Here is a 13,594-nt window from a genome sequence, read left to right on the forward strand (position 1 = left end):
ATCATTACCCATAATTGCTCTTTCTCCATGATCAGGAACTCTGAATCTCCCCATCTCTGATTATGATCTCTTGTTCCATCTGTACATCTGCCTTATTCCTCTTAAACCTATTATTTGTTCTCCCTAAGGCATCCTGTCTTTACCTTTCTGTTCTCCCATTCCTTGAACTGGCTCTAGCCTCATTGTCCCCCCTCCAGTTTTGTCCTCATAGTTAACCAATCCAATTATATGTGGTCCTCCACCTTGCTCCATGCTGTTCTGCTATTCATACCCTGTCAGTCTTCAATCCTATATTATACCCACTATCCATCTTCTTCACTTATACCTCTAGCATGCTGTTGGAGGAAGTCATGCAACCATTCTGATTGGGTCTACTACAAATTCATTCAATTCTCAATATTCAAAAAATTTCAGTGACTTCCCATTGACCCTGGAGTAAAGTACAATTGTTTTTTACCGTACCATGTAAGGACCTCCACAATCTTCCTCTTATCTTTTCTTCTATTATTTTATTTGCTCATTATGGCACAGGAGAAAATGTGCCAGATGTGAGGTCAAGAAGACCTACCTGGCTTCACATCCATCCTTTGATTGTAACTAGCAGAGTGACTGTGCTTCAGTTTTCACATCTGTAAATTGGAAATAATAATAACTTTAGGACCTAGTTGGCAGATTTGTTGTGACTCATAGTACACATGCACATGCTACTTCCCAAACTTGAAGACATGCAAATGTCTGCTCTTCTTTTTCTCTTCTTCCTCATCATTTTTGTTTATCCTTCTACTCTTTGTTCTTCTGCTACTTTTATAAATATTTTAAAGAGCTAATTCCCTTTCTCTCTCATTACCTCACCTGGGGTATAGTTCTAGTAAAAAGTTATGAACAATTTTTTAATTCATGTAATATCATATTGCTTTTCCAAAGTATTACAACAACTCATAGTTCCATAAGCAGAATAATAGCATGCCTAATGCCTCATAGGCCTGCCACCAATTAATTTTTTATCACTTTTAACTCTCTTTGTAAATATAATGGATAAGAGGTGGTATCTTAGAGTTACTTCAAGTTGTATTTTTTTTTTAATTTATTTGAAAGTTTGACCAACTTTTCAGATGGTTATAGAAATTTTTGTTCCTTCTTTGAACAAATGCCAGTCTTACCCTTTGACCACTGGGGATTTTAAAAATGTGCCAATTCATTAGTAATTTTGTATATCATTTTACCAGGAATATTTGTGATTTCATCTCTAATAAACAGCTTTTATTTTTATCCTGGAAATATTACTTTTTATTATACAAAACTATTTTAAAGTTAATAGAATAAGGGAGTCCTTAATCAAATTCCCACTTAAAATTGGCAAGTTGATCTCCAGAATGTGACTGTATCTATTTCACCCTGGTGGTTTCTGAGGTATCCCTAAGAGGAGGGAGGTTCTTTTAGTACCATCATCTCAAGCTTCCATTCTAGTGTTCCTCTCAATATCAATTGCCCCAGTATCATTTGCCAATGCCAGCTGATATATCATCAGTACCAGTGATTAGCAGTCTACTAACAATCTAACCAGTTGGTTTCTGTTCAATATTTGTTAACCAAATAAGATCAGATAACTTTTATAAAGAGACATTTGCCAAAACGTCTCTTTGTAAGCAGGAAGTACAAAAAAATGTCTTCCTGAACTGGGAGACACCTTGGTCTCCCCTCTATGCCTCAGTTCCTTGGGAGACTAATATCAAACTTTAGACTGTTACCACAAATATTTTTCCCAGGGTGGAGTTCATTTGTAGATATGGCATAACCAACAAACAAGTAGCTCCCTTGCTTTCAGGACATGGTGTCTCAGCTACTAAGCTGACCCATTATTGGGCTGGGTCACTCACATCACTTCTTGGGTTTATATTGGTTCCTTGCTCAGTTGTCTTCCAAATTTTGGAAGTTCATAAGATCATTCTTCTCCAACTCATTCTTACATCTGTTTTAAAAAACCAAACAAACAAACCCAAAACAGAGGGAGTGGAACCAGCATGGCCATGGGTCTACAGGTATCCATATGGTTTGGCACTAAGTAGTACAGATTACAATTCTTTAAATGACCAGGCCTCTCTTGGTCTGTCCTTCATCACACTATTTTTGTAAAATAAACTCCAATTATAGTTTTCTATACTTTCTATTTGTTAAATAAACATTTTTTCTTTTCTACAACTGAGATAGATATACATTCCATTACCACCTTTTTAATGATAAAAAATGTAGATTACTGATATATTTAAATTTATTGTGGTATGTGGTTTTAGATATTGATCTAATCCCTTTTTCTGCTCTATTTTCATCCAATTTTCTGGACAGTTTTTGTTGAATATCTCTACAAAAGTCTTCAGTGCTTTAGTAAAGCAAGAAATAACTCATTGGGGCAACTAGGTGGTGCAATGGATAAGCTCCGACCTTGGAGTCAGGAGGTCCTGAATTCAAATCTGGCCTCAGACACATCATACTTACTAGCTGTGTGACCCTAGGAAAGTCACTTAATCCCTATTGCCTCACCAAAAAAGCCCCCCACCCCACAAAAAGAAAGAAATAACTCACTGCTGTGTGGGACCATTTCTGAATCAGTGTTGTAAAAACATCGATGTATTGGAGAAAAGATGGAAATTATTTCTAGGAGAAATAAGAATATTTAGGAGAAGATAGTGATATGCAATTAAAATAAATTTTTCCTGGCCTATTTTAAGGAGTTTCTTATGATGAAAAAGAGAATATAGATAGAAGAAAGGATATAGATAGAACCGTAATGATTTTTTATAAAAAATTTATTCAGGGATAAATCAATGCCATAAAAACCTAGAAAGGTGGAAGGGAAAGCCGCAAGCATTTATTAGCACCTGCTATGTTCCAGGCACTGTATGGATCCCTTCACAAGTATGGTCTCATTTGATTCTCTCAATAACCCTGGGAGGTAGGTGTTGCTATTATCTCCATTTTACAATTGAGCAAACTAAGGCAGACAGGGGAGAAGTGACTTATCCATGGTCACACAGCAAGTAGGTGTCTGAAGCTGGATTTGAATTCAGGTCTTTCTCCTTCCAGACTTGGTGTTCTATCCACTAAACCACTTAGTTCCCTGGTCAACAAAAACTTGCTTCATTTAATGAATGGAAAGATCTAGCAGCTAACGACTATGCTGGTTTTAAATAGAAACTCTTTTTGTTTTAGTATCTAAAGGTGAAAGATAATGAAACATTGTGTGAAGTACCTTCTCAAAAAATAAAAAGAAGCAGTGATAGTTAAATGCAGTTTACAGATAGCTTGATGAGAAACCAAACTAAAGCAAAATCCTCTCATGGTCTTTTAAGGATAAACATGAGTAGATAATATCAAACAAAATAAAAATGGAAAAGATCTACCCAGTTTTTAAAAATTGCATAATTGTGATGAGAGGGGCAGAGCCAAGATGGTAGAGCAGTATGAAGCAATGCAATGAGTTCACTCTCTAAGTCCAGATCTAGGAAACATACCCGACAGAATCCTGATGGGAAAATACAGACAAAGTCACAGTAAATCATTTGTCCAGGTTGGCATAGGGAGACAGATGGGAAGGTCTGGAGACACCGTTTATGGGGTCCCAATAGGAGCACATTGTAGACAGAGCACTCCAAGGCTAGAGAGGCTGTGTTCCAGGTCTAGAGAATGTTGCAGACCCATATCTCAGATCCATATCTCAAGTGCAGAGTGTGGGATCCAAGACAGACTTAGAAGGAGAAGATGGGTTTGGAGATTAAAAGCAGGGAGGCTGTGGGTAGAATATCAAGAAAGGAGAAAGGTTTCATGTTCCAGTACCTGGGTGCAAATCCCATGCCTCACTCATCTTGTACTGTTCAAGTGGATTTGTTTGTGTAAGGCTTTATATTTGTTCATATTAAATTTCATTTTATTTTATTATTTTGGCCTGTCCATGTCTTTTTGAATCTTAACTTTTATCATCTAATATGTTAGCTACCACTTTTAGCTTTGCAATGAAGATGAAGGAAAAACCTTGGACTTTCCCACATGGCCAAATCTCTGGTTACCGAGGTTATAATCCCATCAACTGGCCTTTCATTGGGGCTACACCCATTCTCCCAATTCTGTTACCCTTAACCTAGCCTAGCCCTCCATTGTTTTACCTCCCTATGGTCCCTGGCCATTTCCCACCCTTAATCCTAGCTAGGCTCCATTCTCCATTGGCCTCTCAGGTCCCAGGCATTTTGTTCACCCCAGCTTACTGGCCATTTCCATTCAGATCTTCCTTGGACCCCTCCTCCAGTCACCCCAAACTACTTGGCCACTCCTAGATCCCTTCCACAGTCTTTCTGTGTATAAGGTCCATCTTGTCTCCATTGAGGTGCTCAGATTCTTACAATCTAGCCAATAACTCACTAACATTTAGATTCCTTAAGAGTCTGCCCAATATGATGGATGTTCTAATAATCCTTGTCTTTGGCTGAAAGAAGGTTTGGGTCGAATTTTTTTGGGCAGGACCTGCGTGTTCTGATTTTGGGGTCTCAGCACCCCTAAACCCCTAAATCTCAACAATATTAAATGGAAATTCTCTAACTTCTCTTCCTAGGTCTTTGCAAAAGTTAGAGAAGTGGTTTTATTCTGATACAGAAAGGCTAATTTTTTTTGTGGGTTTATTTTGTTGGCTGCTAATTAGCTGAAGCTAAGAGGTTTTATCATTACATGAAAAAGTTGGAATCTAAGTTGTCTTGACAGGCTAGATCATTGGACTAAATGTCATAAAAGGAAATTAATCAATAGAAAGGCTTGTATACCCCTCAAATGATGGTTAAATTTTGTCAAAAAGAAAAAAAGTAGAATAATAAATTTAACCCTTGAACAGAGGTTTTAAATCTCAGTTACTGGGACTTTAAAAAAAATTTTTTTGGGGGGGTATTTCAATATTTCAGTATTTCAATGTAATCATTTGTGTTTTATTTTGCACATTTAAAAGTATCATTTTCTTGTATGGTCTGATGCTGAGTGAAATGAGCAGAACCAGGAGAACGTTATACACAGTAACAGTCATGTTGTACAATGACTAATATTGATAGACTTAACCCTTCTCAGCAATACAAGGATCTGAGATATCTCCAAAGGTCTCATAATGGAAAATGCTATCCACAAAGAAGAAAGAACTATGGAGTTGGAATGCAGATTGAAGCATACTATTTGCTATTTTTTTTCTTCTGTTGTGTTTTGTTTCCTCTTCCTGGTGGTTCCTCCTATTGGTTCTAATTCTTAGCTACAACATCACTAATGTGAAAATATGTTTAATAGGAATGTATATGTATAGCCTACATCAGATTGCGCATCCTCTTGGAGAGGGAGGTGGGGGGGAGGGGGAGAAAAATTTAAAACTCAAAAGCCTATGGAAGTGATTGTTGATAATCCAAAATAAATTAATTAAAATTAAAAAAATGAAAGTATCATTTTTAGAAGGGATTTATAGTTTTCATCAGCCTGCCAAATATGTTCACCACAAAAACAAAGGCTAAAAAACTTTTCTCTAATAGAATGTGTTATGGAATTCTCTCAGCCTCTTGGGTGAGGCATACCAATCAGGGAGACTGTTGACCATTCGTCAAAGATTGGAGACCCGAGTTATGCTAAAGTAAAACAAAGTGAACTGAATTTTAAAGAATCTGCTCTTATTGATAGCTGAGTATCAGATCCTGAGCACAGATTTGGATTGGATAGCCCTCCAGGGCAGTTTATGGAACACAACCAATCAGGAGAGTATTTGAAATGCAAATGACAAGATCTGATATCAGAATAAGGAATCATTCCCTGTTGAGAGACTAAGAGGAGAGATCAGACTTTGTAGATTTACAAAAGCATTCCTTTTAGACTAAACTGCTGGTTCTCTTATCCAAGGACAGAAACGACAACAGTGGGTGATGCCATCATCTGCCTTCCCATATTCTTGCATAGGGTTTGAAAATTTTTCTAATAGTAAGCCAAAAGGCAGTTGAGGGATTTCTACATTATTAATCCACCATTGAAATGATTGTGGTTCCTCTTTTTTCCCATACAAATATTATTATGTTTTGTATTTTCTTGGTAATAGCATTTATATGGTGCTTTGAGGTTTACCAAGTGCTTTACAAGTATTTTTATCTTTATTTTATCTTTTTTTATCTTCACAACAATCCTGAAAAGTAGGAGGGTGCAATTAACTATATTAACTGTAACTGTATCTACTTATTTTTCTAATGTTTGTTTTGTCCTTTGCTTATCACTCTGTTGAATACCCTGCTCACCTCTAGGGTCTCTGGAGATAAGGCCTTGTCTTATTTCGCTTTTGCTAAGAATGTCCAGTTCTAGCTATAGCTGATTTATCTAACTAAATACATAGATAGGGGATAAAGAATAGGTTTGAAGCAGATCAGAATGTTGATCCAGTTAAAAGACAGGTAGAGTGGGACATTAAAAAAAGTATAGGTAAAGAGCCTATGTAATGGACTTTCTGTTCATTCCTTTGTAATTTTTTTTTCCTGCTAAAGAAGGACCATCTTTCAGTTTGATCATTGAGATAAGAGAGACAGAAAAATGGCTGTATTTGAGTACTGAGAGGTAGCTTAGATCTTAATGGTTCTAATCTTCTGTTCTTCATTTAGAATATCTGGGAGTAGCGAGAGCCCCTCTTGGCTTCTAACAGTATTAAAAACCCTCTGTGCCTTTTGGAGACTATCAATAATACATGCACAGTGAATTATCACTTTTCCTTTGTAGAAGGATGAATACTCCAATTCACAATGATCATAAAGGTACCCTGAACAAAGAAGTCATGCTTTCTTTCCAAAATGAACTCTCAAAAATTTCATCTGCCAGACATCTTTTCATCTATCTCTCAACACATAGAGGGAGAAAAAATCCAGTCTTCCTCAAAATGATGTTCATATTTTCAGTTTGCAATTTTATGTAATTATAGTACGAAATAAACATTTTGGGCTATAGTCTCCTAAGCTGTGAAGGTACACATTCATGAAGGGGAGGCTTGGTTCCATGTATTAGGGCCTCTGCAGCTGCATACTTGAAGCAGGGGTAATCCTCTCCATGGGCAATAGACTCCAGCTGCCAGAAATGATCTTGTCTTTTCTGAGTTATACCGCAGGATGGGGGCCATCTCCAGTGGTCCTGATCTATATCTGGCCACTGGACCCAGAGGGCTCAGGAGGAAAAAGTGAGGCTGGTGACTTTGCACAGCCCTCCCTCACTTAAAATCCAATTCATTTGAAAGTCATGGCATCACCTTCTTGATGTTATGGTCCTCTTCAAGAACCAAGGACAAACAATGACAACAACAATATACCACAGGGTAGCTGTCAATGGTAGCAATGCCACAGTGGTTTCTCTGGTCCTTTGCCATAAGGATATAGCTTGAACAACCCATTCTTCATCCCAGCTGAAAAGCAACACAGAGCTAAGTTAGTATGTGAAGCTGTATAGTACCTGAGCTAGGAAATGTGAACTAAGAGGAGAATTTTCTTTCCTTGGTCCTGATAGTGTGACAGTGAACCCAAGGGGCTAAGCAAAGGCTTTGATCATTTTCCAGTGCAGAAATGGATCTATAGAATCATAATACCCAAATTACCAAAGTATTTTTTTTAAGAATCAGATAAAATTATAACAAAGTTAATTTGTAAGAAAACACTCTTTATCTTCATCATAGATTTCTGTCAACTCCCTATGGATTTTGGATGTCATACTTTTGTTAGATGTTTAATTTGTAATTCTTGCATTTTTCTTCTGATTTTAGCTATGTAGATTTTATTTGTTTAAAAACTTTGCTTTCTTAAGAAAATAGCAAAATTGGCTCTTTTTTATGATTTTAACAATAATAATTACGGTGATCTTGGCAGATCACATTTATATAACACTTTGAGGTTTACAAAGTGCTTTACATACGTTATCTCACTTGATCCTCAATGCTACCTTGTGAGATAGGTTTTATGATTATCCTCATTTTACAGATGTGAAAGCTGAGTCTGAGAGAAGGTAAGTGATTTGCCCCAGTGTTACACAGGTAAGTGAGTATATGAGACAGGGTTCAGATTCAGGTCTTCCTGACTCCATGTCCAGAAAATTGCACCTAGTTGCCTCTAAAATGATAGCATATATTTGTATAGCTTTTTGAGGTTTTCAAAGCATTAAAAATATATTACCTCACTTAATACCAACAACAGCCCTGTAAAGTAGGTGCAATTATTATGATCATTTTACAGATGGGAAAACTGAGGTTGAAAGAGGTTAAATGATTTAACTGTCCTCCAAATAATTTTTTTTCATTTTATTTGATCCTAAAATTTTTTTCCTTTGGTAATTTAACTGGGAGAGCATGAAATCTGTCTAGTAATTTGGGAATTAGGATTTTACAGGCTCACATAGACAAAAATAGTGAATATTTCTTTTAGTCATTTAGATTTTCTTTTATTGCTATACATACTGTTTTGTAGCATATTTATAAAAATACTGAGCATGTCTCTGTAGGTAAGCTCTCAGATGTTTAATGAATTATTACTTTAAATAGCATTTTAGTTCCTAACTCTTATTTGGAATCTTATTAGCAATATATGGATAAGCTACTGATGTGCATAGATTTATTTTATATGATGTGACATGGCTGAAACTATTAATTGTCTTGAATTAAAAAAAAAGTTCTCTCTACAAATACTAATTACTTTGCCTCCTTTTTGGCTATGCTTATTCCCTCAATTTCTTTTTCTCATCTTATTAGTATAGTTAGCATTTTTAGCCCTATTTAAAAAATAGTGAAGGTCTGCATGTAAGAGGTGACCCTAATGCCAGTACTCTCTTAATTCAGATTCAGTTTTGGGATGAAACAAGGCACTCATAAGTCATTGAACAGCTGATAAAAAGGAAGTTTACTTTCCCCTAATATGGTACAGTTGTACAACAGAGATACAGGGGGTTTATTTTCTGTTTTGGTATGTCTAACAGAAATGGGTGTAGTCAGAAGGTCATCAGAGTACTGTGACTTAGCTGGTCTCAGGATCCCCTCAAGTCTGAGAGGTCAAGATTCTAGGTATCTGGAATTTTTAGGCCCTTAGGTAATCAGGAGTTGTTGTTTGTACTTCATTCTTCAAGAGGACCATGACATCAGGGAGTTGATGCCATGACATAGCAAGTGAATTGGATTTAAGTGAGGGAGGGCTGTGCAAAGTCACCAGCCTCACTTTCTCCGCCAGAGCCATCTGGGTCCAGTGTCCAGATATACATCAGGATGACTGGAGATGGCCTTCAGGAGAGAAGTAAGAGTGATTTGGACCCATATCATGATGAGGGAAACATTACAGACAACAGAATTGCAGGAGGGATGGACAGATTCAGTAGCCAAGGACAATAACAGTTGCAGAGTGATAGCAGAGACCAGCAAGAGATTTCTTTCTAACGGTACACAAAAAGATGGGGTGAAGGTGGAAGGCAAGCATAGGTAACACTGAAGAGACCAGTCTGGGCCTTTATGGATAAACAGAAATATGGAACTGAACAAATTGATGGAGTTAAAAGACTTATGGCATCTTCTAAGTGGGACTTTAAAAGAATATATAAATTTCACAGTACCACATGGAGCTTTTACAAAAATTGACCATGTATTAGGGCACAAAGATATTGTGAACAATTGTGAAAAGGAAGAACTGGTTAATATAGCCTTTATAAACCATAATGCAATAAAAGTAGTCATTGGTTCAAGAACCAAAACAAGAGACACACACCCTAATAGAAATTTAATAGTGAAATCTGAAATATCGAGTTAGTAAAAAAATAAATTATAGAAACAATTGATAATTAGGTGAAAGAAAATGATAATGATGAAATAACATATCATAACTTTTGGGATGTGGCTAAAGAAATCTTTAGAGGAAAAATCCTTTCTTTATAAACAAGTAAAATATAAAAAGAAAATTAATGAATTGACTATGCATTTTTAAAAATTGGAAAACCAATAAATAAATAAAAGTTAAAATAAGCACAAAAGGAGATATTAAAATTAGATAACAAATAGACAGATTGGACACACAAAACCATAGATATGATAAAATAAACTAAAAGCCAGTTTTTAAAAAAGACTAATAAAATTGAAAAGCCATTATCTAATCTGATTAAAAAGAAGAGGGCAGAAAAGTAATTAAATAAAATAGCAAATAACCAAGGAAGAATCACAACAAAACCAGAAGCAATAAAAATAATAATCGGAAGATAGTACGTGCAATTTTATATTAACAGAACTGAAAACACAAAAGAAATAGAGAATTACCTTCAAAAATATAAAATACCTAAACCATGAAAAGGAGAAAAAGAGATCTTAAATAGAAATAGAAAAGCAAAAAGATCTAGCTATAAAGGAACTACCAAAGAAAAAACTTTGGTCCTGACAGATTCAGAAGAGAATTCTACTAAACTTTAAAAAACAGGTACAATCCATATTTTTCAATTATTATTTTAATAATATTTTATTTTTTCTAATTACATGTAAAGACAATTTTTAATATTCATTTTTTAAAAATTGAGTTCCAATTTTTTTCCCTTCTTCCCTTCCTTCCTCTACCTTAAGATGGTAAGCAATTTGAAATAAGTTATATATGTGCAATCATGTAAAACATATTTCTATATTAATCATGTTGTGAAAGAGGAAACAGATCATAAGGGAAAAAAATAAAGTGAAAATAACATGCTTCAATCTGCTTTCAGAGTTCATCAGTTCTTTCTCTGGAAGTGGATAGCATTTTTCTTTAGTCCTTTGGAATTGTCTTGGATCATTGTATTGCTGAAAATGACTAAGTCATTCATAATTGATCATCATAGAATGTTGCTGTTACTGTGCCCAATGTTCTCCTGGCCCTGCTCACTTTACTCGCACAAGTTCATGTAAGTCTTTCCAGGCTCATCATTTCTTACAGCACAATAGTATTCTATTACATTCATATGCCACAACTTGTTCAGTCATTCCCCAATTGATGGGCATCCCTTTAATTTCAAATTCTTTGCCACCACAAAAAGAGCTGCTATAAATATCTTTGTACAAATAGGTCCTTTCTCCCTTCTTAAAAAATCTCTTTGAGTTACAGACCTAGAAGTCGTATTGCTGGATCAAAGAGTATGCATAGTTTGATTGCTCTTTGGGTATAGTTTCAAATTTCTCTCCAGAATGGTTGGATCAGTTCACAATTCCAACATTAGTGTCACAATTTTCCCACATCCTCTCCAATATTTATCATTTTTCTTCTCTGCCATATCAGTCAATCTGGTAGGTGTGAGGTAGTGCCTCAGAATTGTTTTAATTTGCATTTCTTTAATCAATAGTGATTAAGAGCATTTTTTCATATAACTATAGATAGTTTTGTCTGAAAACTGCCTGTTCCTCTACTTTGACAATTTATCAATTGGGGAATGACTTGTATCTTGTAAATTTGACTCAATTTTCTATATATTTGAGAAATGAAGCCTTTATCAGAGACACTTGGTGTAAAAGTTGTTTCCCAGCTTTCTATAAGCCAGAAATCAAAAGAAGTCAAAAAATGAGATCCATGGGCTATGCAGGAAAGTACCTCTGAGCTTATAAGTAGTGTATAATAGAGAACAAGGAATTGTAGGGAGTAGTAAAGTCAAAATAAAATATGTACAGAAAAACAACATGGAGCACAGTGCTCAGAGCTTCCATAATGATAATCAAAAGATCAGCTCAAGGCAGTATTATTTCATGGCAAGCAGAAGATTTGATACACTCATTCAATCCCCATACATCCTTCAAATGAAGGATACTAAAAGGATACTAAACTCAGATAAAAATGTATGAGAGAAAGATGAAAAATATGGCATTGGTGTACAGGTAAGACAATGAAACTACAAATGTAGATTTGAATGTTTGGATCATAGAAGTTATCCTTTCAATCATCACTTTGAACAACCTCTACTAAAGAATGAGAAAAACAGAGAGCTAAACACAAAGTCTTTAGAAACACCTGCATTTAGAGGATAAGTTAAGTCAGAAAGCATTTATTAAATACTTTCTATGTGCCAGTCACTGTGCAAAATGCTAGAAAAAAGGGGCGAGAAAAGAGCCAAGAAACTAGAGAAACAGTTTGAGAGGTAGAAAGCAACCAGGATAGTCTAGTCTTACACAAGTAAAGGAAGGAGTGTTATGAGAGTGGATGATCAACAGTGTCAAATATAAGGAGATTGAGGAAGGTGAAGAATGAAACAATGGAATAATATAATAGATGCCTCAAATAAAGAAGTCTTACTTCTTTGACAGTAGTGTCCAGCATCAGGGAAGTGATAACCCTCATTAGTGTACATTTGGAGTTTTGTGTTTAGTATTAGGTGCCACATTTAGAAAGAACTGGTAAAGTGGAACATGTTGCAAGACAGAGTGACTGGGATAGTCAGGAGACTAGAAACATTGACATTTGAGAATGTTTTAGGAGCTAAAAATGTTTAGACTTGGGGGAATAATGAAAATATTTAAAGGGCTATCACATGGAGGAGGAATAAGAATTTTTTATTTTGGCTTTAAAGAACAGAACTAGAACAAATGGGTAGAAGTTGCAGTTAGGTTTTGGATAGATATAAAAAACCTTCCTAACAGTTAATTGAATGGGCTTCCTAAAGAGGTGAGTTCTCCATCACCTGAAGATTTCAAGAGGTAGCTAGAAAACCACTTATCTGAGATGCTATAGAGGGGGGTCTTATTTAATTACAGGTTGGACTAGATGACTTAAGGTCCCTTATACTTTGAAATTCTGTGATTCATGGATGTGAGACATAGTGAGGGGATAGAATCAGTAGGAGTTTGAAATTGATTGGATGTGGAGATGGGGAAGAGGAGAAAAATCAAAGTGGACTTGGGTTAACAACCTTGGTGAATGGGTAAGTACATAGTAGTATTAACAACAGAAACAGGGGATTTGGAAAAACATGTAAGTTTCATGAATAAAAGAACAAGGAAAAGAATCTGCAAACAGGAAAAGATTGAATGTTTCAGAGAAAAATAGAAAAATTAAAAGATGAAGGTATTAGAGGAAGAAGAAAGGGAAGAGATCTGGATTATGAGGGGAGGGTTGAGAGATTGTCATTCCTTTGAGGATGAAGAGAAATATGAGAGGAGAGAGAACTGGAGAAAATCTGAGTGGGGATAGTTGCGAAAGCTGCCTTCAAATATTTGAAGGACTCTTAGAGAGAGCAGACTTGTTTTGCTTCCTTTCAGAGGGTAGAAATAGGACAAATGGGTAAAGGTTGTAGGCAGACATTTTATTTAATTTATTTAAAGAATTTTAAAGAATTTCCAGAAATGAAAGTTTACATCACAAAATTGTTAAGTCCCTTCTTTCTGGAAAGGTTCAAGCAGAGACTTGGATGCAGGAATGTTGTAGAAAGAATTCCTGCATCAGTTCAGAGATTAGAACAGATGATATCTGAGGTCTCTTTCAACCATAAGAGCCAATGCTATGCTCAGCGAGCTCATGTCACATGAACTAAGTCTTTTCCAAAGCCCTGGACATTTTTGAGGTCAGTCATTTTACCACTATTTCTAGGATTC

The sequence above is a fragment of the Vombatus ursinus genome, unplaced genomic scaffold (assembly GCF_900497805.2).
Source record: "Vombatus ursinus unplaced genomic scaffold, bare-nosed wombat genome assembly UNPS02014786.1, whole genome shotgun sequence".
Classification (NCBI taxonomy): Eukaryota; Metazoa; Chordata; class Mammalia; order Diprotodontia; family Vombatidae; genus Vombatus; species Vombatus ursinus.